Source organism: Lactuca saligna, chromosome 8, assembly GCF_052625555.1.
Source record: "Lactuca saligna cultivar CGN05327 chromosome 8, ASM5262555v1, whole genome shotgun sequence".
NCBI lineage: Eukaryota > Viridiplantae > Streptophyta > Magnoliopsida > Asterales > Asteraceae > Lactuca > Lactuca saligna.
The window spans coordinates 82,602,158-82,626,957 of record NC_136424.1 but is presented as its reverse complement, the minus strand read 5'-3'; positions in this window follow the sequence as shown (position 1 = coordinate 82,626,957).

Genomic DNA, 24,800 nt, shown 5'->3' with positions numbered 1-24,800 from the left:
CCCTAACCCTAATCTTTCCCCTACATCCGCCAACCTCCTTTCCTCCAATATTAGTCGTCGCCACTGGTGTTGGCATCGGAACACCACTGAGTTGAGTAACCCGTTTCGTCGGTGAAGTGCCTCAGTCTCGTATGTCGCCATCCGCCAAACTCACTCCACTGTTGCATTGATACCATCGTCTCTGCCGTTTTCGTTGAAGACCCAGCTGTCGCCGGACGTTAGGTCGCTATTGCTGCTGTGAACCATTGTTGTGGATACATCCTAGTATCGCTCTTCGCTTCTTCTGCTATCCTGATAGTTCTCTTCCTCATTCTTCCTGCCGACGCGTAACCATCGTTGCTGCAGTCGTTTCATGCCATCATCGCCGCTTTATGCCACCAGGTGGGATGGCTGGACTCTTTTATGATCATAAGAGTGTGTGTGTTCTTATGTTAGTATTTTTGATGTATGTGGTTTTGTTTGGCTGGAAACCATGGAAGACCACCATGGCTACCAACCATGGTGGTTACCGTCGCCTTTTCTGTTCTGCCACTACCAGTCATCGTGTGGTGGTGGCTATGTGCGTCTTCTTGCGTGTGTGTGTGTGTGTGTATGAGTTTTAATTGGAAGTTCATTGTAAAATGGTAATCGGCTGGAAAAAATAATAAAAAGCTTATAACCACCACCGTGAGGTAGTGGCTGCCGCCTCCCACTGCCACCAGCTGCCGTTTTAGGTGGTGGTGTGCCTTGTTTGTGTTTTGATTCGTTTGGGATGCTTGGAAAAATGGACTAGAATCATAACCACCACCGTGAGGTGGTGGCCGCTGCCATTAACCACCACTACCCGAGGTGGTAGTGGGTGGTGCCCGACTAGCGAAACCCTAATGGGCCTAGTGAAACCCTAATGGGCCTAATGAACCCTAATGGATCTAAGGACTTAACTTTTGTGCCTAATGGGCTAGTATTGGGTTGGAAACCCTAATTAGGGTTTGGAAAACCCTAATGTCATGAAACCGTAATTTTGGGGATTTATCGGGACACACACAAGAATTATTTAATAAGTTGAAATATTAATTAATAATCATAAGCAATTAACCTGAGGCAATATTGTACTTAATGGAATAAGTCCTTAATGGGTTAAGTAAGAAACACTTGACCCTAATTGTCATTTCATGTGAAAATCCTAATTTCACTTGGGCCTTTCTATTGGGCTTTGGTGATTGGGCCAATAATGGGTCATTCAAGAACAATCATATGGACTAGAATAATTGGATGAGCTTTAAGGTAAGGCCCATATGAGGGGTTGGGCCTAATTTGGAAAATTAGGCCATAAGTTGGCCTTTGGTCCATTGGTTGACTATTGGGCATTCAGAGTGTGAGTTGGATCTTGGGCTTGGAACCTAATTATTAATTGGGTGTTGTTTGATGTTGACAGCTCAGGAATCTGTCAACCAGCAGCTGGAGTTTTATTTACGGGACTTCAGTAGTGTGAGGTGAGTTCTCCTCGCTATATCGGTAGGTTCTAAGGCACCAAGGCCTGCCCTTTGGATTGTTATCCTGGTTATAGTATGTTGTTATAGTTTGTATGATCTATGCTTGTTGATTGATAATGAGTTATGAGTATGGCAGCATATGTATGTGTATGTTTGGGTTGAGGCGGTCCTGCTTTGTGTTGAAGGCCAACATACCCAACGCAGTCCGGATAAACTAAAGGCCCTGCAAAGGGATTCAGTCAGGCGGAAAGCCCGACAAGCAGTTCGAATAGGTTGAAGTCCCTGAGAGGCAGTCCAGGCTGTCGAAGGCTCGGGGAGCGGTCCAGATAGGTTGAAGGCCCGTGAGGCGGTCCAGTCAGGTTGAAGGCTTATTATGCATATTATTTGATAGGATTAGTGATCTGTTAGTTTTGCATCCTGGTAGATAGGATGGTACTATGCTTATTGATCTGTTAGGTCTGCATCCTGGTAGTTAGGATGGTTTAGTGATCTGTTAGATCGGTTTGACTGTTATATATATGCTAATGTATGATATTTATGTGCACATGTTTGTTTGATTGGGGGTTGGGTTGAGGCGATCCTGCTTTGTGTTGAAGGCCAACATACCCAGGGCGGTCTGGATAGACTGAGGTCCTTGTAAAGGGGTTCAGTCAGGCTGAATGCTCGGTGAGCGGTCCGGATAGGCTATAGGCCCTGCGAGGCGGTCCATACATGTCGAAGGCTCAGAGAGCGGTCAAAATAGGTTGAAGGCCTGCAAGGCGGTCCAGTCAGGCTAAAGGCTCATTATGCATGTTGTTTGGTTATAAGTTTATGTAACACCCACAGATCCGAGCTAGTTAATTTAGAGGCAATACGGTTCAAAAATGACTTTTCGACAAAAGATTATTTAGAATAAATAATCTTAACCAAGTTGTAGAATATGACACAAGATTTCTCTACATATAAAGAACGCCGAAATCCGAGCTATAACGAAGAAGTTATGACCCGCCGAAGTTTTACGGCAAAACCGGCACGGCACCGGGAGACGTAAATAGTGAATTTACGATAGAAGACTTTTTAGCCTTAGCAATCTAAACAAAAGTCGTAGAATATGTTAAACTAAGAACATCAATAAAAAGAACGCCCAAATCTGACTTCGTATGAAGAAGTTATGATTTTTCTAAGATTCGGCTTAGCAGTGCACGGCCCGAAACTCGAATTTTAGTTCGAGCGGTTTTTGGCTTACGCGACCTAAATGAGAGTTGAAGGTCTCATTAATAGGAACTCAACGGTAAAAAGACAGACGAAAACGGAGTCCGGATGAAGGAGTTATGAACTCTTCGCGGTCATTTAACAGTCTAAACGCCTCCTACTGTTAAATTTGAGATCGGTCGAGAATTAGCTGATGGAGTCTAAACGAAAGTTGTAGATCTTGATTTTACCTACGCGTGGATATAAAGAACGTCGAAAACGGAGCTCGTATGCGAAAGTTATGATTTTTCTAAGTTTGAAGGCTGATACGCGATAGGGGGTGACGTGGCACCACCAGAATTGGACACGTGGCACCACCAGAAGGCCACCACATGGACCAACTCGGCGAGTAGGTCCCCCCTACTCGGCGAGTAGGCCAGTCAACACCCCTATAAGTAGAGGTGCCGGGTTCCATTCATTCTCACACCTTCAACCTTCTTCTTTCTCTCTCTATACTCTCTCTCTCTAAGCTCCCTTAAGCCCCTAAAAGCCTAGGTAAACCCCCTAGCACCCGAAGGAATCCCCGAGGCTCCCGGAGTCCCGAGAAAAAGGGTCTTTCGGCTTGGAAACGCTGCTCCAGCGAAGCCCGATTTTGCGAAAAACCCGCTGTAAGTGAGCTATGCCTACGCTATCTTTAGTATAGCTTATGTTTTAATATAGTAACATTATTAGGAACTTATAATGAGAATTTGGGCTATTATTATGAGTTATATTGAGTGTTATTTAACGCTTATATAATAATAATAATAGTCAGACTATTAATTAGTCACGGTTATCGTTAGACTAAACCCTAGTGGTACTGGTACTAGGTTTTATCGAAGGAATATCGTTTTGAGAGTATCGAAGCGCTGTCCGAGTGCTGAGTCACCACCTACTCAGATGAGTGCATAGTCCCTTTCATCTTACACATAGATATGAAGTATTTTATATAAACTACGTGCTATGTGTGCATATTATCTGAATACTTGCTGTCTATGTTGGATGAACGTTTTATACATGTTTTAAAGGATTTAAACTGTATACGTATTTTATATATACGAATATGTTATCTGAATACGTATTTCACTCGGATTGAGAAAACAATCTACGAATACGACACAAGCGTTCTCATTTTTATGTGATAACCATCTCGAAGACATACATTTCCAGTTACTCGTAAACGATGGGGTTAGAAAAATGTTCAAATGGATGGTTAACGAATTTCTTTCGGTGCTAGAATCGAAAAGAATCACAGGCATATAAATTTAACGAGGGAAAATATACCTGTGGCAATGGTGGGATCGGTGACTGTCTCTTCTTGTCCTATAGCTAGAACTCTTCCAATGTTACCAGGTTTTACAGTCTTAGGACAGTTTCGCTTGAGATGTCCCACTTCTCCACAACCATAGCAGGCCCGACCGATGCCCGCTCCGGAAGTTTGACTCGTTGATTGAGTTGGCGTCTTACAGTTCTTCGCCATGTGACCCCTTTATGCCACATTTGTTGCAAATTACCTCTATACATGGACCGGACGAAAGATGATGATAGTTGCACTTGCCACAACTAGGAAGAGTTCCAGTATACCTACTGGTAGGTTTCCGAGTTGAGGATCCAACAACAGAAACAGTCACAGGGGATGTGGCAGCATGAACTGCCATCGTTTGCTGCCTCTTTGAAGACTCGTGTGATGTTTGGCTTTTCTCTTTCTTCCCAAGTTTTCTTTTCTCGCCACTCCTTACCGCCGGCTCAGTAGTGGTAACTGCCTCTTCAAGGTCATCACTGTGATCGATTAGGATTTGTGCTAAACATTTGGCGCTGTCGTACGTATCCGGCCTCGCAGCTATGACATTTCCTTTCGTTGGCTGAGTCAGTCCCCAGATAAATCTCTCTATCTTCTTACTTTTCGGGGTAACCATTCCCGGACAAAGTAGTGCCAAGTCGTCGAACCTGGAAGTATAAGCAGCAATGTCGGAACCTTTCATCTTCAGGTTCCACAGTTCATGTTCTAACTTCTGCATTTCTCCCCGATGGCAGTACTCAGCCAGCAGAAGTTCCTTCATGGCTTCCCAACCCATGGCGTTGGCTACAGGTAAGGTTAGGGATTTGACTCGGCCGTTCCACCAAGTCAAGGCATTGTCAAGAAAGGTGCAGGCGGCAAACTTCACCTTGTCTGAATCTGAACAAGCGCGGATTTCAAAGATAGATTCGATCTTCTCAAACCATCGGGTAAGGGAAATGACACCTCCAGTGCCATCAAAAGACGTGGGTTTGGCGTTCATGAAACCCTTATAGGAACCCTCTTTCCTGCGTCCCTGGCTATCTTCTAGGTTTTGGGGTTGGGGGCTACCTCCGGAGCCACCGCGATTCATTTGTGACATGGTTGCCACCATTGCAGCAGTCAGAACTGTCTAAAGTGATGCGAGATCGAATTGAGGAGGAGGTGGCGGCGGAGGAGGATTGTCGTTGTTCTTTGAGCTGGGTCTCTTTCTTGGAGGCATCTTGCTCTAAAAAGATCAGGAAATAGAGGATTTTAAGTCCTCTGGATTGAATCAAGAGATATAGAACAGGGGATATCTCGTCAAGACAGATATAGCATCATACTAAGCGATAAAGTAAGAAAGAGTTATCAAGACAGAACATTTTATCGCTAGAGGAATGTTCAAGTAACATCGCATATACGAGGATTTTCTACGAAGGATTGGCTCGAGAAATACTCCCATAGTATTTCATGGTTTACTGCAGCGACAATTCGTTGTTTGAGATATTAGGTAAGTTTTAGGCATGTTGCGTACTACAGTCACTCCCAAGCACATGTTGGCCATGTCTCGAATGAATATAGTTGGCCAGGCTATATTGATCCTAGACACGACTACATAACTGCCCAGGTTTAACCGCAGTGTACGACATCCATTTACTTATGTTTTGTTCTACTTGTAGTTACGGATTTCGACGGGACGGTATACTTGTATACTTTTGAAAATACTTATAGTTTTGAAGATACTTTTAATTCAGAGCACTGAGGCCCTTTAATGTTTATAGTTTTATACCATGTAAGGTTTGGTATACTTCATTCACTATAAACAAGGGCTTTGATACCAATCTGTCACACCCCGAACACCGAAGGCGGAAACATTTCCGGGGTTGACTCCACGTCGAGTATCAAATCCAATGTACATAGTAAGTAAAGTAAATCAACCATTACATTACATATATGAAAGATTTACATTTGTTTCAAAAGCATAAGTTATACAAGTGATACATAGTATATATGAACAACACGAAAACGAGTCTTCTGAGAACTCCGTCTTCACACAAAAGGATCTTCAGGTACCTGTCTAACATGGACCTGAGAATACAAGTTGTTTGAAAATCAGCATAGAGCTGGTGAGTTCATAAGTGGTTAGTTTTTCTGAAAATGTACGAGTTCCTTTGTTTTCCTGAAAGGTGGTTATCCAAGAAAATCCCATATTTTCTTATGTAAAGTTAGATTCCAAATCCAAAAGTAAAGTAAACGATGTCTAAATAAAACATGATTGTTCTTGTGAAATGTAGTTCAATTGTTTAACTTATTACACTTCTTTAATTTCGTACTACTATTACTCAGGAAGAACCCCATGTTCTCCTGACTGTGTGTGTGTGAACTGTTATTAGTTCTAATTATGTTCGGTGTCCTTCCCAGGAAAACCCCATGTTTCCCTGACTGTGTGTGTGTGTGTCTTTACTGGTTATCGTCATGTTCAGTGTTCTTCCCAGGAAAACCCCATGTTTTCCTGACTGTATGTATGTGTGTCTTTACTGATTATCGTCATGTTCAGTGGTCTTCCCAGGAAAACCCCATGTTTTCCTGACTGTGTGATGTGTGTCTTTACTGGTTATCGTCATGTTCAGTGTTCTTCCCAGGAAAACCCCATGTTTTCCTGACTGTGTGTATGTGTGTCTTTACTGGTTATGGTTATGTTCAGTGTTCTTCCCAGGAAAACCCCATGTTTTCCTGACTGTGTGTGTGTATCTGGCATCCCTAGATGTACATTAGCTTTACTACGTACATAAAGCTAGTAAATGAGTCTGAAACGTTAATAATCTAGATTGTGAGTCCTTAACCATACTCAGACTAGATATGACTCGAACCGTGGTCAATATCCTTTTTATGACTCTCGTCACCCTTGAACCTTTCGGTTCGGCTGTAGCTAGCAGCCAGGTGTGGGATTGTCAGTCCCGTATAGATCTATACACTCAAGCCACGCTCTCCTACGAACGGAGATTCTGGTTACAGGGTTAGTCCTCCACTATCTCGTGCCATGGAAGTGTTACAAGGACGTGTCTCCAATCACTAAGATTACTCTTTACTTTTCGACTAGGAAAGTAGTATTTACGACTGACTACATTCTACGTACCTGTCCTTTACACTCGAGCCTAGGTGTTTTATTAAGGACATTACACTCGAGCCTAGGTGTTATTTAATGATGGTTGTCCTTTTACACTCGACCCTAGGTGTATTATTAAGGACATTACACTCGAACCTAGGTGTTATTTAATGATTATGTTCCTTTACACTCGATCCTAGGTGTATTATTAAGGACATTACAGTGATTTGTGTGTTATGATGGTATTTATCTATCACACTCGAGCCTAGGTGTTATTTAATGATGGCTGTCCTTTTACACTCGACCCTAGGTGTATTATTAAGGACATTACAATGGTTTATGTATTCTATCAGTTTAAATGTGAACAATCAATTACCAAGTACACAATATAACAGTGTATAATAAGAATTGAAAATCGGGTTAAAAACAAACAACTCTGCAAGTTAAAACGGTTTGTTTAAAAGGTTTTCGATTCTTAAAGTGTACAATTATGAAATCATGTGATTGAGTACAAGATATACTTGTACTTTTTCTTGTATTCCCCCCCTGAAAACATTGAAAAACCATTGAAAAAGGGTAGGGGTATGAACTCACCGGACGCGGAAATGTGTCGATTTCGGATGCTAAACGTCGAATCGAGGCGTGATAACATGCGAGGTTCCTATGTAAAAATGAAATGGCATACAAATATATCTAATTAGATTTACAAACTCTAATTAGATATGAAGTTACACTCCAACGAACGAAAACACCTCAAAACAGGTGTTTGGAGTGACTCGGGTGACATCTACGGACGGGAATTGAAGCGTGGGACTTGGGATTTGAGTTTACTCCCCAATAGTAAACTTCCTAATTGATTTTACGGCCTAAACACCCATTCCCCATGAGTTTACGGCCGTAAACTCATAGAGGGGTGGTTTATGGTGTTTAATGGCTCACAAATGGGTATGGACACTTGGAAATGCTTGGAATAATTTTAACTAAGGCTTGGATCGAATTAAAATCATCAAATGCAACACTTAAAGGAGTTTACGGCCTAGGCATGGGTTCTATGGCCGTAAACTCACATATCTCATAGAATAAGTGTTGTTAAGGTCCTAAAATTAATCACATGTGATTCTAAAAATTCTAACAAGCCTAGAAATCAATTTTGAGCATCATATGACATCCATTTAGGAGTTTACAGCCATGAGGCATGTTCTATGGCTGTAAAATCTCAAATGTGGGATTTTGATGTGTTTAAAGTCCTTAAACTATTTTTGGTTGGTTCTATGATTTATTCCAAGGCTTTTGGTGGTGTTGGATGGCTTTCTAACACCTTAGAATTGATTTTATACCCCTTTTTGAGGAGTTTACGGCCCAAGCACATGCCTTGGCTGTAAACTCATATAAACCTCTCAAAATTTGTGTTTGAAGTGTTCTAAGTCCAATTCTAATATTCAAAAAAATCATATCGAAGTCTTGTTTGTGTTTTGGAAGGGTTAAATGGCTTAAAAACCCTCATAATATGTGTTTACAGCCATGGTACCTTCCAAGGCCGTAAACTCATATACAAAGCTTCAAATCTTGGTTTGAGGCATTCTAATTCCATTTCATAAAGTCCTCTAGCCATATACAAGGTCCAATTGAGATTTGGAAGGGTTTTGTTGCTCCAAAAACCCTCTTTATGTGAGTTTACGGCCTAGGACTGTTCTAGGGCCGTAAACTCATGTTAATGGTCCTATCCCATGGTTTGAACTCGAATTTGAGGGCTAAAGATGTTGCATAACAAATTAGGGAAGGTACCTTGGTGATTTGAAGCCTTAAACTTGATATTTTGACCCTTAAATCTAGTTTGAAGAGAGAGGTTGGAGTGATAGTTGTAAAATGGAGCAAAAGCTTCAAAATGGAGACTTGAGTCACTTTAAATAGTGTCCAAGTTCGGGACATGGTAGAATTCTACCCAATACCGGCGTTAGACGGGGCTTTTGGTCGTGCCCGGCCAATTTACCGTAACCCGATATGGTTGGTTCTAAAAATGTTCCGATTATTAATATGAGACGTTAGAATGAGTTCTAAGGGTATTAAGACACTTATTAAGTCATAAAATAAAATTCACATTAACGACTTAATAAAAGGTCGGAAACGGAAACGAAATCGGGAACGGCGATTGGATGATCGGAACGAGTCGCGAAAAGGGTTACAATTAAGGATATGAATTTCGGGTTGTTACAGGTACCAATTGAGTCTAAACTTTAGAAACCACACCCTTGGGTTTATGATCATCCAACCATCACACCTACACCAGTCCCTTGACTGGGAACACGGCCCAACCATGCAGAAAGAACACTCAAAATACCTTGATTGTGAATCTCACCAAATTAAAATTCCATAAATTATACCCGAAAACCTTGTATACACTCTTGACTTCTTGACATGTCATCACTAACCCCCTACTCCCACGTGTACAAGGTTGGTCAATCTAAGAATCTCATGTTGTATCAAAATCCCTCATCAGATTAGGTGTATCCCCACCCAACAAAACACATGAGATAATTACAATGAACTTCATGACTCAGGATTTCAAAACTGATACTCTATATTGGCAACCAAACTTCAAATAAGTGCTCCGCAAGCAAACGAGGTTTACACAACAATTATTTAGAAAAAGACTTCTGATGCACAAATAACACTCCAACAAACTCTTACTCTCCACCTGATCCAAGTTGGCTAGTCACTGAGTCACCCGACTCCCAATCAATGCACTATCACCTGAGCATGCTAGAAAGACTAACAACCCAAGACCTAAGAGCCTCAAAAATTGACTACCAGGTTTCAACCATCTGAATCATTCTACCACTGGTTCACGATACATTGTGACGCCATCCAAACTTTGGGATGAGAACCTAATAGTTCCTTACCATCCTTGACAAATCACAATCTTAGCCATGAAGATTCCTGCCCAATGTATGGTGGGTCTATAGACATACAACCCTTATCCCACCAACCTGCAGGAATCCAACAACGTATCGCTTACCACTTACCAAAACCACATGATCCATACCATACTACAATACACATTCCTTTCTCATCTGCATAGCCCAGCCTATGGTTTTGCCAACCACCTATAAGAATTCCTAATCAAAGATTGTTAAGAGTCAAGAACCCTGCGCTGAGCCTAGCCATGGATCCAAAAGGCGCTCCTACCTCTGTTTCACTTGCCCCTTAGATACACATTCCAAGTTAGATCACACTTGAAATTATTTGTGATATTTCCAAATGGTTCCCCACCCCTGTAACACCCATAAAATCATGTCAAATTTAAACTTTTTTAAACATTTAAAAACCAACAGTCATTACAAATTTGTTTTCAAAATAGTCTATATCAGAGTCTTCCAGAAACAAAGTCATAAAAAGTGAGGAGCGGTAGGAGCACGCCTTTGCCTTGTCGCGGTCCCCTGATGTACCTAAAACAATAAACTGAAATTATAAGTGTGAGATAGTGAGTTCCCCCAAAATACCCATACACACAATAATACACTTATAATCATAAACAACATACTATGAGTCCAGTCAACCATCGGGTTGGAATAACCCAGGCCCTCAACCATCCGGTTGGAATGCCAACATACTATGGGTCCAATCATCCTTAGGATGGAATACCCTAGGCCCGCAATCAAAAGGTTGGAATACCCGCATACTATGAGTCCAATCATCCTCAGGATGGAATACTCACAGCCCACAACCAACAGGTTGGAATGCCCAGGTCTATTGGTTTTCGCACAAAGCAGATAAGCCTCAACTGCCAAACAACATGTGCATATATAACAAATAATCGTATAACAGTCTATAGACAAACAAACCGATCTAATAGATCATAATAGTATAGTACATCCTACTTATCAGGATACTGATCTAACAGATCATGTCAACATGTAACATCCTATCTACCAGGATACTGATTTAACAGATCATAACAACATATAACATCCCATCTACCAGGATACTGATCTAGCGGGTCATACAATACTCGAGCATACAACATATCAGGATACAAATACAAAAAGGGTTGGACTTGGTGCCTTAGACCCTTAAGTATAGTGAGAATAACTCACCTCTTAATCGTCGACTCAAAATACAGGCTAGAACTCTCAGATCACCGCTACAAACTCCACCACCTATATTCACCATAGAACCATACTCTTAATTTTCCAATTTCCTGAAATGTCCTAGAAGTCAATTAGCCAACCCTTGGTCAAAGTCAAAGTCAACGGTCAAGGTCAACAGTCCATGTTGACCCGACTCGTCGAGTGCAGTCACTAACTCGTCGAGTCCTTCCAGAACTTGAGTAATCGTGATATCCCCTCCCACTGACTCGTCGAGTTTACCTTCAACTCGCCGAGTTCATGCATGTCCAAATGTCGATAAAACCCCAGTTGACTCGCCGAGTCACCCAACTGACTCGCCAAGTCCATGCAGAAGTCCTTGCTCGACTATCTTCATCGGACTCGCCGAGTTGGCCATGCAACTCGCCGAGTCCCTTTAGTCCATTATCCATCCGGATGCTTTTTAATCCATTTTAAGGTTCCATATTTCGGATCCAGCTTCCCAAGGCATGTTTATCACGTAAAGTTGCAAACTTTACGTGCATGCAAGGCTCTAAAGACTTATAATGTCAAGACCAAGCTTGTAATGGAGTTTTACACCTAAGCGGAGGTTTACACTTGCTAAAGCTAGAAGCTTTATGGGTGTAGAGACCAAAGAGAGCTCAGATCTGAAGTTGCAACTTCAGATCTTATCTCATACCCAAGAATAGCTTCCTAATATGCTAGGAAATCCCTAATCTTTAACCAAATAAGATCTAGAAGGAAATGAGGTCAAGGTAACGACTTGATATCTTCAAAAGATGCTAACTGAGGTTGATTTTATATCCCCACACATTCCTTGCTTCTATCTACTTTTTCTCCAAGCTCTTCTCACTAAGATCCACCTTCCAAAGCTTAAAACACAAAAGAATGGAGCACACACATATTAGGGTTTGTTGGACTCTCAAGAGGCTGTAAAGGGCTAAAGGAGGCTAATGATCCTTTAAATAGTGTGCAAAACCCAAGAAATTAGGGTTTCATCCTCTAGCTCCTACTCGTCGAGTCCTATCTTGGACTCGACGAGTAGGTCACTTAAACATGTTGCCCAACTCGCTGCTACTCGACGAGTCAGGGAATTCAACTCGCCGAGTAGACCTTGAAATTATGAAAATTAAAGCCATAATTAATACCTGAGAATCGGGGCGTTACAGTTCTCCCCCACTTGAAATAGAATTTGCCCTCGAAGTCTGCTTCGGCGAACAATCCCGGATAGTGCTCTCGCATCTCTGCCTTCGGCTCCCACATCCACCCGGACCTTCTTCGGTTCTCCCAGCGTACCTTTACCAAAGGTATCTCCTTGTTCTGCAAAACCTTCATCTTCCTCTCCAGAATGGCTATGGGCCTCTCAACATAATTCAGGTTCTTATCGACATGAATGTCATCCAATGATACTACTGCCTCCTAATTCATAATACACTTTCGTAATTGCGAAATGTGGAAAGTGTTGTGGATCTAACTGATCTCCTTTGCTATCTCTAGTATGTAAGCCACCTTGCCAACCCTGGCAATGATCCTGAACGGGCCAATATATCAGGGACCCAATTTCCCCCTCTTCCTGAAGCAGATCACACCCTTCCAGGGCAAAACTTTCAGGAGTACCATGTCACCAACCTAGAACTCTAACTCAGATTGGCATCTATCGGCGTAACTCTTCTCCTGACTCTGAGCGGTCTGCAATCACTGCCTAATCTGCTGAATCTTCTTGGTAGTCTGCAAGACTACCTCTGTCTATCCCATCACCACCACACCAACAAACCAAGGTGCAACATCTCTGACCATACAACAGCTCAAAAGGCAGGGCACCAATGTTGGAATGATAGTTGTCATTGTAGGCGAATTCTGCAAGGGGTTGGTGGGAATCCCAACTCTCACCGAATTCAATGATACATGACCTCAATAGGTCCTCGAGGGTCTGTATTGTCCGCTCGCTCTGACTTCGGTCTGCGGATGAGTGGCTGTGCTAAAATGCAGTCGTGTGCCCACTTCCTCGTGCAACTTCTGCCAGGAACGGGAGGTGACTCTAACATCTCGGTCGGAAACAATGGAGACTGGAACCTTGTGGCGAGCGATGATCTTGTGGATATACACGTCGGCCAACCTCTCAGTCGACGAACTCTCCCGTATAGCCAATAAATGAGCACTCTTGGTCAATCGATCCACGATGACCTGTATAGCATCAAACCCCTTCGTCGTCCTCAGCAGCTTGGTAATTAAGTCCATCGTGATTTGTTCCTATTTCCACATGGAAATCTCCAGGGGCTGCTACATACCATGCGTCCTATGATGCTCGGCCTTGACCATCCTACAAGTCAAGCACCTCTCGACGTACTAAGCGATTTCTCGCTTCAAGCCATCCAACATTGCCTTCGTTTGGGAAGTACGGGTTGCCAGGAGGATGGAATCCAACCATGATATCTACGTGGGAAAAGGGGTATAAGAATCTAACATAAATAGACATACTACTTAAGATAATTATAAGACGATCCTTACCAGTTACCTCAATACTTGCATGATGCATACCAGTTATATGAAATCGAAATAGGATAGACCTTTGAATAAGTAACCCTAACTCCAAATCTACAACCAAACAAGCAACAGGAAGTAAAGCAAAGACCACCAATTCTAAGTCTATGACACCATAATCTCATATAACCTTAGTGTATCCACTTAGCAACTATTAACCTACTAGTAAAGACCTTTTTAGTTTTCAGATAAGTAATTATAGTAACACAAAATACTCCTATAGTATTTTAGGATTTATGTTTTATTCTAATGTTATCATTGTAGTAGTGTTGGTAACTTTTTAGACTTGTTGCCATATCACAACCATTCTCGGGCATATGTTAATCACTTCTCGGACCAACATAGTTGATCAGGCTATGTCACTCCTAAAACTGACCATACATCCCCAAGCCTACTTGTTATATTCAACAATCGTAATAATTTTGTTCTATCCTAGTAACAGAGATTTTAGTATGAATGTAGGTATGTATACTTAGTTAAATATTTTATTATTTAAAAGTATAAACTCTTGGTCAGAGTATTTTAATCTCATTGTGTTTATAGTTTTTATATCTTTTATGGGTTGATATACTCAATTCACTATAAACAATTCTCTGATACCAATTTGTCACACCCGCAAACCGAATTGGCGGAAACATTTGAGGGTGGAAGACATCATGTACAGTATCACAACACATAATAATAGTAAACAAGCAAACAACATCATCCATTGCATTAATAATGTATTTTAATACAAGTGTTTTGTATATTTTATAAGACACCAAAAATATGAATCAAAATAAAAGATGAGTCTTGAATGTGCTCCATCTTCACAAAAGTTGGCATCGATACCTGTCTATTGATGACCTGAGAATACAAGTTATTTTGAAAGAGAGGATCAACTTTAAAGCTGGTGAGTTCATAAGCATTTTAGTGTCATTGTTTGTATGAAAACGTTTTTAAGTGTTTGTATGTATAAGTTTGTAAAAGTTTGTAGATGTTTGTAAATGTTTGTATCTCCTAGAAAATCCGATATTTTCTACTACAAGTAGCCTTCTACCAAGGCCCGACTGTTTTGTATGTTCGTTTCTTGTAAAAGTGTGTAATTTTCCCAAGTGTGACTATTATTAACAAAATATAGTTTATACATTACCGTTTATGTGAGAAGATCACAAAGTGAATGCAATGGGAAAATAATATAGTACTGTAGTGTTGTATTATAGTAACTACTGATGTACTAACTACCTTAAACCGAATATTAAAGAAGCTAAAATGTGATATGATTGTAACCATACTTGATCGACCTAGTTAAACACGACGTTCGAAGACATCGAAATGGTATGACATTCATCACCCGAAGACCTGAAGGTCCCACTGTAGCTAGCACCAAGGTGTAGGACGGCCAGTCCAGTATAGATCTATACACGAGTTCACGCTCTCCCTTCAGAAGACTCTGGTTACACAACGAACAATGGCAGAGATGTCATTCCCCGAATTAGTGGCTCACATTTGTGTTATAGTGTGTATGTATTATATGTACTAGTGTAGTGTATGTTCTCTCTGTCTAGTATGTAGTATGTTCTCTTGTATAGTGTAGTGTATGTATTGTTTCTCATTATAGTATTCTCTATCTGTTTCTCTTTATAGTATATTCGTTATGTTTCTCATAATAGTATTCTCTATCTGTTTCTCATCATAGTATAGTTGTATAGATTCTCATAATAGTATGTACCGACTCATGTATGAACTGACTCTTTGTATGTTCCATTGTACTAGAAATAGTGAGTAATAAATTCCTAAACTATACCTATTGTAGTTTACTAATACAGTTGTTTGTATAACCGAGGGTATCGACTGAGATAAAAGCCTTTATATCTATATATATATATATATATATATATATATATATATATACATAATATATAACTAAGGATCCAACGACACTCGAACAAACAACAAGGTACTCTAATTCCACAACCAAACAAGCAACAGGAAATAAGGTGAGTTATCAGTCCTAAGTCCTTCAAACCTTACTTATATAACTATATATGTATTGGACATGGTTTTGACAATATATAAGTTTGAAAGTTGTAAAAGAAAAGGTTTGGCATATAAAAGTGAGTTTGATAAAGAGTTTAACATGTAGAAGAGTTTGATAAATAGTTTGAAGCAGTTTGCTTGATAAAACAGTTAAAAGCATAGTAAATCCATTTGTTTGATAGTTATTAATCACATGTGATTGATATAATAACTATAATGATTCAACTTGTATCCCCCCCCCCATAAAACATTTAAAATCATTTAAAGGGTTGATTAAGGGGTATGAACTCACTTGTAGTGAGTAGCTTGGATGAACAAGTGGTACAGGATGCTAGGTGTCAAGTGAAGACTTGAGCACACATACGGATCCTATTTAGCACATAATGACACATATATGCATCTAATTAGTGATTAAACAACTAATTTAGCAAGTCTAGACACCTAGAACATGTAAAACACTTTGATTCAAGTGTTATAAGTACAAAGGGTTAAATCTAAGGGTTGTATGGCTTCACCTTGGAGTTTACGGCCCAAGTGTAAACTCCCCAGGAGTTTACGGCCAAGGGTTTGCGGCCCTAATGAGTTTGTGGTCGTAAACTCATGGTAACTTGTACCATTTTGATGTTTAAGGTCCTTTACTCAATTTGGAAGTGTTCTAGACCTAGTTCTAAAGCTAAGGAAGGAATTAGGGCTCATTTGCACCCATCATTAGAGTTTACGGCCAAAGGAGATTGCCTTGGCCATAAACACCATTTGTTCTTGAGTTCTTGGTGTTTTCAAGGTGTAATCTAAGTGATTCAGTCATATAACAAGTTAAGGCAAGAGTACTTACAATATAGAAGCCTGTAAGGGTGTTTAAAGCCCAAGAACACTAGTGTGTGTTCTTGGTGTTCTTGGTGAAATGAAGAACACTTGAAGATCTATCAGAAGATGAAAGTTGTGGATGGATTCAAGCATGAATCAAGAAGAAGTGATGTATAGCACATAGATGGAGTGATTCACTTACATTTTTGGAAGATTTGGAAGCAAAAGTCTCATGATCCTTGAGAGAGAATTTCGAGTTCTTGGGATTGAAATGTGAAAAATGATTAAATTCACTAAGGATAATATATACCAAGGGGTTTATGGCCACCTTGAGTTTACGGCCGTAAACTCAATGGTTTTGGCCGTAAGCTCCTCTTTTGAGGGCTTAAGGCTTGCTTGGTAGTTTACAAGTTCAATTGACACTTCTTTTCACTTATTCCTTTGATGTATTTAAGCTCTGAATGCTCAAACGGACTCCAAAGGTGCTAAAAGTTAGCAGAAGCAAGTTTGACTTTGATTGAATTGTAGGGTTTGTACAAGATAGAAATTCCGAGTTGTCACAGTAAAGTATCTCACAGTCGTAGTCCTTGACTACATCCAGCCACCTGTGTTCCCTCATGTTCAGGTTCGGCTGATCCATGATGTGTCTCAGGCTCTTGTGATCCATGTATACGGTACAGCGGACCCCGTAGAGATAATGTCTCCAAATCTTGAGAGCGAATACCACCGCTCCCAACTCCAGATCATGTGTAGGGTATCTCGTCTCATGCAGCTTCAGCTGCCGCAATGCGTAGGCTATGACTCATCCTCTCTGCATGAGGACTGCCCCCAAACCTGTGATGGATGCATCACAGAACATCACAAAACCCTCAACTCCCTCCGGGAGAGTTAAAACTGGAGCCTCGTACAAACAATGTCGGAGGGTCTCAACTGCCCTCTGGTACTCAGGGCCCCACCAGAAATCCACCCCATTCTTCGTCAGACGAGTTAGGGGTACTGTAATCTTGGAGACATCTTGTATGAATCTGTGGTAGTACCCTGATAATCCCACAAAACTCTTGATGTCTGAAGGAGATCTCGACACCTCCCACTTCATGACTGCCTTGATTTTGGCCGAGTAGACCAAAATCCCCTCATGGTTAAACTGGACCTCTCGCAACCAAAAATCACACTTCGAGAACTTGGCATACAGCCGTTCCCATCTCAAAACTCCCAATAGCTCCCTAAGGTGCTCTTCGTGATTTTCTCGGGTCTTGGAATACACCAAGATGTCATCTATAAACACGATAACCAAGCGATTAAGAATCGATCTGCAGACCCGATTCATCAGGTCCATAAATATTGCTAGCACGTTGGTGAGCCCAAACGGAATCACCACGAACTCGTAATGTCCACAACAAGTCCGAAACGCAGTCTTCTCCACGTCCTCCTCTTAGACCCAGGCCGGATGATACCCAAATCTCAAATTTGTCTTGGAAAACCAAGATGCACCCTGCAACTGATCAAAAGATCATCTATCCTCGGGAGTGGATAACAGTTCTTCACCATCAACTTGTTCAACTTCCTATAATCAATGCACATTCGGTGCAAACCGTCCTTCTTCATGACGAAGAGTATCGGCGCCCTCCATGGGGAACTGCTCGGACGAATTAACTGCTTGCCCAATAGTTCCAGTAGTTTGTGATGACAACTCCTGCATCTCTGGTGGCGTCAACCGGTACGACACCTTGGCGATAGGGGCCACGCATGAAACCAGGTCGATCTAAAAGTTGACCTGCCTCTCCATAGGTATCCTTGGAAACTCCTCCGAAAACACATCAGCAAACTCCCAAACTATTGGAACCTCTAAAACTGAAATATGATCCTTGGCTTGCGTATCAACCACATACACTAGGTAACTTGCACACTCGTACTGAATATACTGACGAGCCTGGCAGCTGAACATAACCCTGATTCCACTTTGGTGCCTTCGCCATATACAATCAGTTCTCCCCCACTTAGGGTTCGAACTACCACCCGTTGACCCTCACAATCAATCATGGCACTAAATCGACTAAGCCAGTCCATCCCCACAATCACACACACCACCCCCATGGGAATCAGAATCAAGTCTATTGGAAAGGACACCCCAAAGATCTCCAAATCACATCCTTGGTAGACTGAAGAAGTAGAAACCCCATGTTCGTTGGCGATAGAGACTCGCACACACTTAACTCCTTACTAAATGACTACGATACAAATGACCGACTCGCCCCCGATTCAAATAAAACCAATGCATGCAGCGAGTTCACTAAAAACGTACCAGCAACCACGTCTGGCGCTGCCCTAGCCTCTTCGGCATTAGCTAGAAGGCACGCCCCTAAGCCTTTGGAGGCTCTGCCTTAACTGGCTTCCCATCCGCAATCCTTAATTTAGCCGGCGCTGGAGTTGGCCATGCACGACTATCTTCATCGGACTCGCCGAGTTGGCCATGCAACTCGCCGAGTCCCTTCAGTCCATTATCCATTCGAATGCTTTTTAAGCCATTTTAAGGTTGCATATTGCATATTGATGTGCACAAAAGTACCCATTAATTTTAATATTTATAACCTAACAAACTTAGACTAACTATGCACTTATAGACAGTGTACCTAGTCAGATTACAGTATATCTTAGGTAAGTCGGGTGTCGATCACAGGGAACGGTGGATCAATTTAATATATCTGATTATAGGTCACACGAAAAGAATAAAAGACATAATTTAATAAACCTCAAACTAATAATTAATTACCCATCCTCGATAAACTAACAGGAAAACAAATCTCTTTAGGTACTTTGGTTTAGACTAATTCCACCTTGAAAACATAAACAATTGCATACACAAATTCATTTATTCATGTTCACCGATTCCTAAATTGATTAGATTCATGTTCACTATAACTAATCCTTTAGCAAACAAGTTAATTCAAACAGTGATCAATTGACTAAACTAACATGCTTCCTAGTGTTCAGTTCGTATCAAGCAAGACTTGTAAATTTAGTTAATTTAAACATTTAATTAACCTCTTGTTGATGGTCATCAAACAAGGCTAACACATTAACCTACTTATTCCCAAGTTAATCCTAGTTTCACATTCGTTATTTCTAGTCTTATCGTCTCAATGGTCATCAAAAATCAAAAGAGACAAGCAAATCAAGCAGGTTTTCATACAACTTAATTCACTTAACAATTAACAGCAAATAATCATCATTAACACATGAGGATCTTTGAACAAGCTTGGCAAGATAAATTAAACACAAATAAATTATTTAACATAACAATTAGTCTAAGAATCAAAACTTCATTCAATCATAAACGCAAAGTAGAAGGTTTTTACACCCAAATCAGAAACTAAATACAAAAAGTACCATAAGGAAGTGCTAAACATAGTCACGTTAGCAATCCATATGATTACCGACATGTATCCGCTCTCCAATCCTTCAGATCTCTGCTCCCGTTAGCTTAACGGCCTTCCGGCCGCCTTCTAGACCCTCAAAACGGCTTAACAGAAGTTAATTGTCGACTAAATTAGGTTAGAAGTCGAATTCCCCCTCCTGGTTAGCTAAAAATCGACATTTATAATCTTTGTGGCCGACCTAAGTACGCTGGGCGTACTTAGGATTACGCAGCGCGTACTCTGGATAATCACGCGATCAAGTCTATCCAGTGCAAGCATGTACGCGGGGCGTAACCTTAAGGTACGCGGGGCGTACTCGCTACCTCAGCATTCTTTTCTTTCTTTCAGCTTCTAAGCCCAGTTTCCGCTTCAATCTTTTCTTTTGTGCTTTATCGACAACAAATAGCTGCAAAACATAATTCAAAGTATTATGAGTACTCTTTAGTTCTAAAATAGAATAAATAAGGCCAAAATATTAAGATAAAGTGCATAAAAATATATATAAAAATACACATATCACATATCCAATTTCCCAAGGCATGTTTATCACGTAAAGTTGCAAACTTTATGTGCATGCAAGGCTCTAAAGACTTATAATGTCAAGAAAAAGCTTGTAATGGAGTTTTACACCTAAGGGGAGGTTCACACTTGCTAAAGTTGGAAGCTTTATGGACTTAGAGACCAAAGAGAGTTCAGATCTAAAGTTGCAACTTCAGATCTTACCTCATACCCAAGAATAGTTTCCTAAGATGCTAGGAAATCCCTAATCTTTAAACAAATGAGATCTAAAAGGAAATAAGGTCAAGGTAACGACTTGATACCTTTAAAAGATGCTAACTGAGGTACATTTTAGATCCCCACACGTTCCTTGCTTCTAGCCACTTGTTCTCCAAGCTCTTCTCACCAAGATCCACCTTCTAAAGCTTAAAACACGCAAGAAAGGAGCAGGCACACAGATTAGGGTTTGTTGGACTCTCAAGAGGCTGTAAGGGGCTAAAGGAGGCTAATGATCCATTAAATAGGATGTAAAACCCCATAAACTAGCGTTTCATCCTCTAGCTCCTACTCGTCGAGTCCTATCTTGGACTCGGCGAGTAGGTCACTTAAACACGTCGCCCAACTCGCTACTAATCGACGATTCAGGGAATCCAACTCGTCGAGTAGACCTTAAAATTATGAAAATTAAAGTCATAATTAATACCTGAGAATCGGGGCGTTACAATTTTCCCCCACTTGACTATGAGATTTTGTACCATCCGGGAAAATCTAATGTGGTTGCTGATGCCCTGAGTCGTAGAGCAGTGAGTGCTCTAATCTGAGACATGTGTATGAGGATGACGATGATAACTCCAGTCTTATATACCATCCGAGAGGCCCAAGCGGTGACCATGAGACCAGAGAACTGTAAGAGAGAGCGGGTGATTGGGTAGATTTCTGAGTTTGAGACTGATAGTCGGGGGCTTATGACTTTCCATGGGTGGATATAGGTGCCATATACGGGTGGAGCCCGACAAATTTTGATGGAGGAGGTCCATAGGTCGAGATTCTCGATCCATCATGGGGCCACCAAGATGTATTTGGACATGAAAAAGGATTATTTGTGGCCCTATATGAAGAGAGATGTAGCATGGGTGGTCGAGAGATGTTTGACCTGTCGTCAGGTCAAGGAAGAGCACCAACATCCCCATGGCCAATTGCAACCTTTGGAGATTCCCCTGTGGAAGTGGGAATAGATCTCCATGGAATTTATTACCAAATTACCGAGGACTACGAGGGGTGTCGACGCGATATGGGTGATTGTATATCGGTAGATGAAAAGTGCTCATTTTTTGGCTATAAGTGAGAGCTCTTCTGTGGAGAAATTGATCGAGGTCTACGTTCAAGAGGTGGTGGCACAACATAGGGTGCCAATATCGATAGTGTCAAATCATGATGTGCGTTTTACTTCCAGGTTCTGGAAGAAATTTCATGAGGATTTGGGTACCCGACTACATTTCAACACCGCATACCACCAACAAACAGACGGGCAGAGCGAGCAGACAATTCAGATGCTTGAGGACATGCTATGCGCGTGTGTTATGGACTTCGGGGGAAGTTGGGACACATACTTGCCTATGGATGAGTTTTCATACAATAACATCCATCACTCCAGTATCGGGATGCCTCCCTTTGAGCTTTTATAAGGGAGGAGATGTTGGATTCCCATCTGTTGGGAAGAGGTTGGGTAGAGAGTGTGCTCAAGACGACAGAGCAAATCCAGCAGGTTAGACGTAGACTGATGATGGCCCAGATTCGTCAGAAGAGTTATGCAGACCGGAGACGTTCCGAGCTACAGTTCCAGGTTGGCAATTTTGTCCTCCTGAAGGTATCCCCATGAAAAGGGATGATCCGATTCAGGAAGCAGGTCAAGTTGGGCCTAGATACATTGTTCATTTCATAGTGATTTCCCGAGTAAGTAATGTAACATATCGATTAGAGTTGCCTGCAGAGTTGAGCCGGATTCATGACACCTTCCATGTATCCCAGCTGAGGAAGAGTATAGCTGACGAGACGGTAGTGATTTATCTAGAGGACATTCAGGTTGATAATCACCTGAACTACATTGAGAAGCCGGTGGCAATTTTGAATGAGAAGGTGAAGGTCTTGAGAAATAAGGAGGTGCTCTTGGTTAAGGTTTAGTGGCAGCATCGGAAGGGATCCGGGTGGACTTGGGAGCCGGAGTCTGTGACATCCCCAAAATCTCGGCCAGAAAAGACCGATTTTCATTTATGCTTTTAAAATAAATTCAGAGTAAATTCTTTTGATTTGAAAGAGTTGCGGAATTTGTTCCCAAAAACAAAACATGATAAAACAATGTTTACCAAAGCATTTCATAAAAGAAATGTATTTTTTTCATTATATAATCAAAACTCGGGGTGTCATGTTCCGATATAGACCAACAAGCATAAACGATAACATTACAAGTCATTCAACAAATATTTACATATACAGACTTGTAAACAAAACAACTTGATGGTTCATCCATCTTACGCCCTTGCGCCACTTCCTGTAATACAAATAAAACCGAGTGGGTCAGGCTTGGGAGCCTGGTGAGCATATAGGTTTTTCAACCCACAATAAATAATTAAATTAATTATTATCAACCAACAATAACCCAGTTACCCATTCCTGTTATTCTCACTTTATGTCCCTAAAATAACTAACACAAGGGACCTAATCTAAGAATATTTTCATCGGGTGACAACACATGTTGCGGGGGTTCCTGAGCAATATAAGTCAAATAAGGCAACCATGAGGGGGATGGAATACAGCGAATGAACACTCAAGTTCATTAACACCTACAGGTTATGAGCCTGCTAGCGTTCCACTGGACTATCTAGAAAAGTCCGTGGTCGTCATCTAAATTCCGCTAGATGACTGGATCAAAACAACAACGAGGCCTCTCATCTGTTTATTACACACCAACTATCTACCCATGTTCTACCCAACATATTAGTATATAAAAACATACATTTTTATACATATTTTCAAAACCTGTATAGCATGCTTGATCAATACATTTTCCATATAACAGATGAGGCACACACACATAACACGTATTTCATATAGAAATAATCATATCTGTAAGATAGAAGAAAGTGAATATACATTCACACACATAACAACAAAATATACACATAACACGTATCTCGTATAAAATACTTCATGGTTATACGTTAGGAGAAAGTAACAACGCATTCACACGTATAAACGACAATAAACTTAATACACTCAAACCATACTTGTATTATTATTGCGTTTATGAAAGGTAGTATACACTCACTTGATCAGAAGATGATCGGACAGCACTATGGCTTGCAAAAGTAGTAATCCTCAGCAGATCTGGAAGATCTCTACAAAAATCGAACTTCTCGCGGGCAGAGCTTCGGCTCGGAAACCGCACTTCTCGGGATCTTCGGGATCTCGGGACTTGCCTCGGGGCTCGAGAATAATATCGGGGCTTCGGGGTATTTCTGGCACGCAAAACGATGAAAAACGGGAGAGAGAAGAGAAGAAATTGGCAAAAGACTCGGCTGCCTTCGCATCCTATTTATAGGAGGCTGGAGCCTCGGAGTACGCGGGGCGTACTGCAGTATGCAGCGCGTACTGCTTCCGAAATCGTCACTTCATGCGTCATCCGAAGTTTCAACACTCTTCGGAGTATGCGGAGCGTAAGTTGGATCGGACTGCTGACTCCCCCTTCGGATAATGCCGGATTTTTTATTTAAAAATAAATACAAATTATTTATCAAACTTCGGAAATTCATATCTTCTTCATACGAACTCCGTTTTCGACGTTCTTTATATCCACGGAAAGGTGAGACTACGCTCTACAACTTTTGTTTAGACTCCGTCAGCTAATTTTGAATTTATTTTTATTATTTATTTTTAATAGGCCGCGGCAGAAAAACTTCATTATAAATTCATAACTTCTTCGTTTGAAGTCCGTTCTTGCCTAACTTTTTATTGCTTTGATACTAACAACGAGATCTTCGATTCTCGTTTAGATCACTAAGGCTAAATATCTCTCTAATGTAAATTTCACTTTTTACGTTATTCAGCGGTGCCGGTTCTATCGCGAAACTTCAACAGGTCATAACTTCCTCGTTATAACTCGGATTCCGGCGTTCTTTATATCTTCGGAAACCTTGTTTCAACTACTACAACATTATCTAAAGATATCAAGTTTATTTTACACTTAAATTTTGATGCTTATTTTTATTCTTAATTAATCAAACCACATAATTAAGCAATTAAGCACAAAACACATAATACTCAAATAATACACTTCTATTATTTCAAAACGGGTTACAAAGGTTAACCTAGACT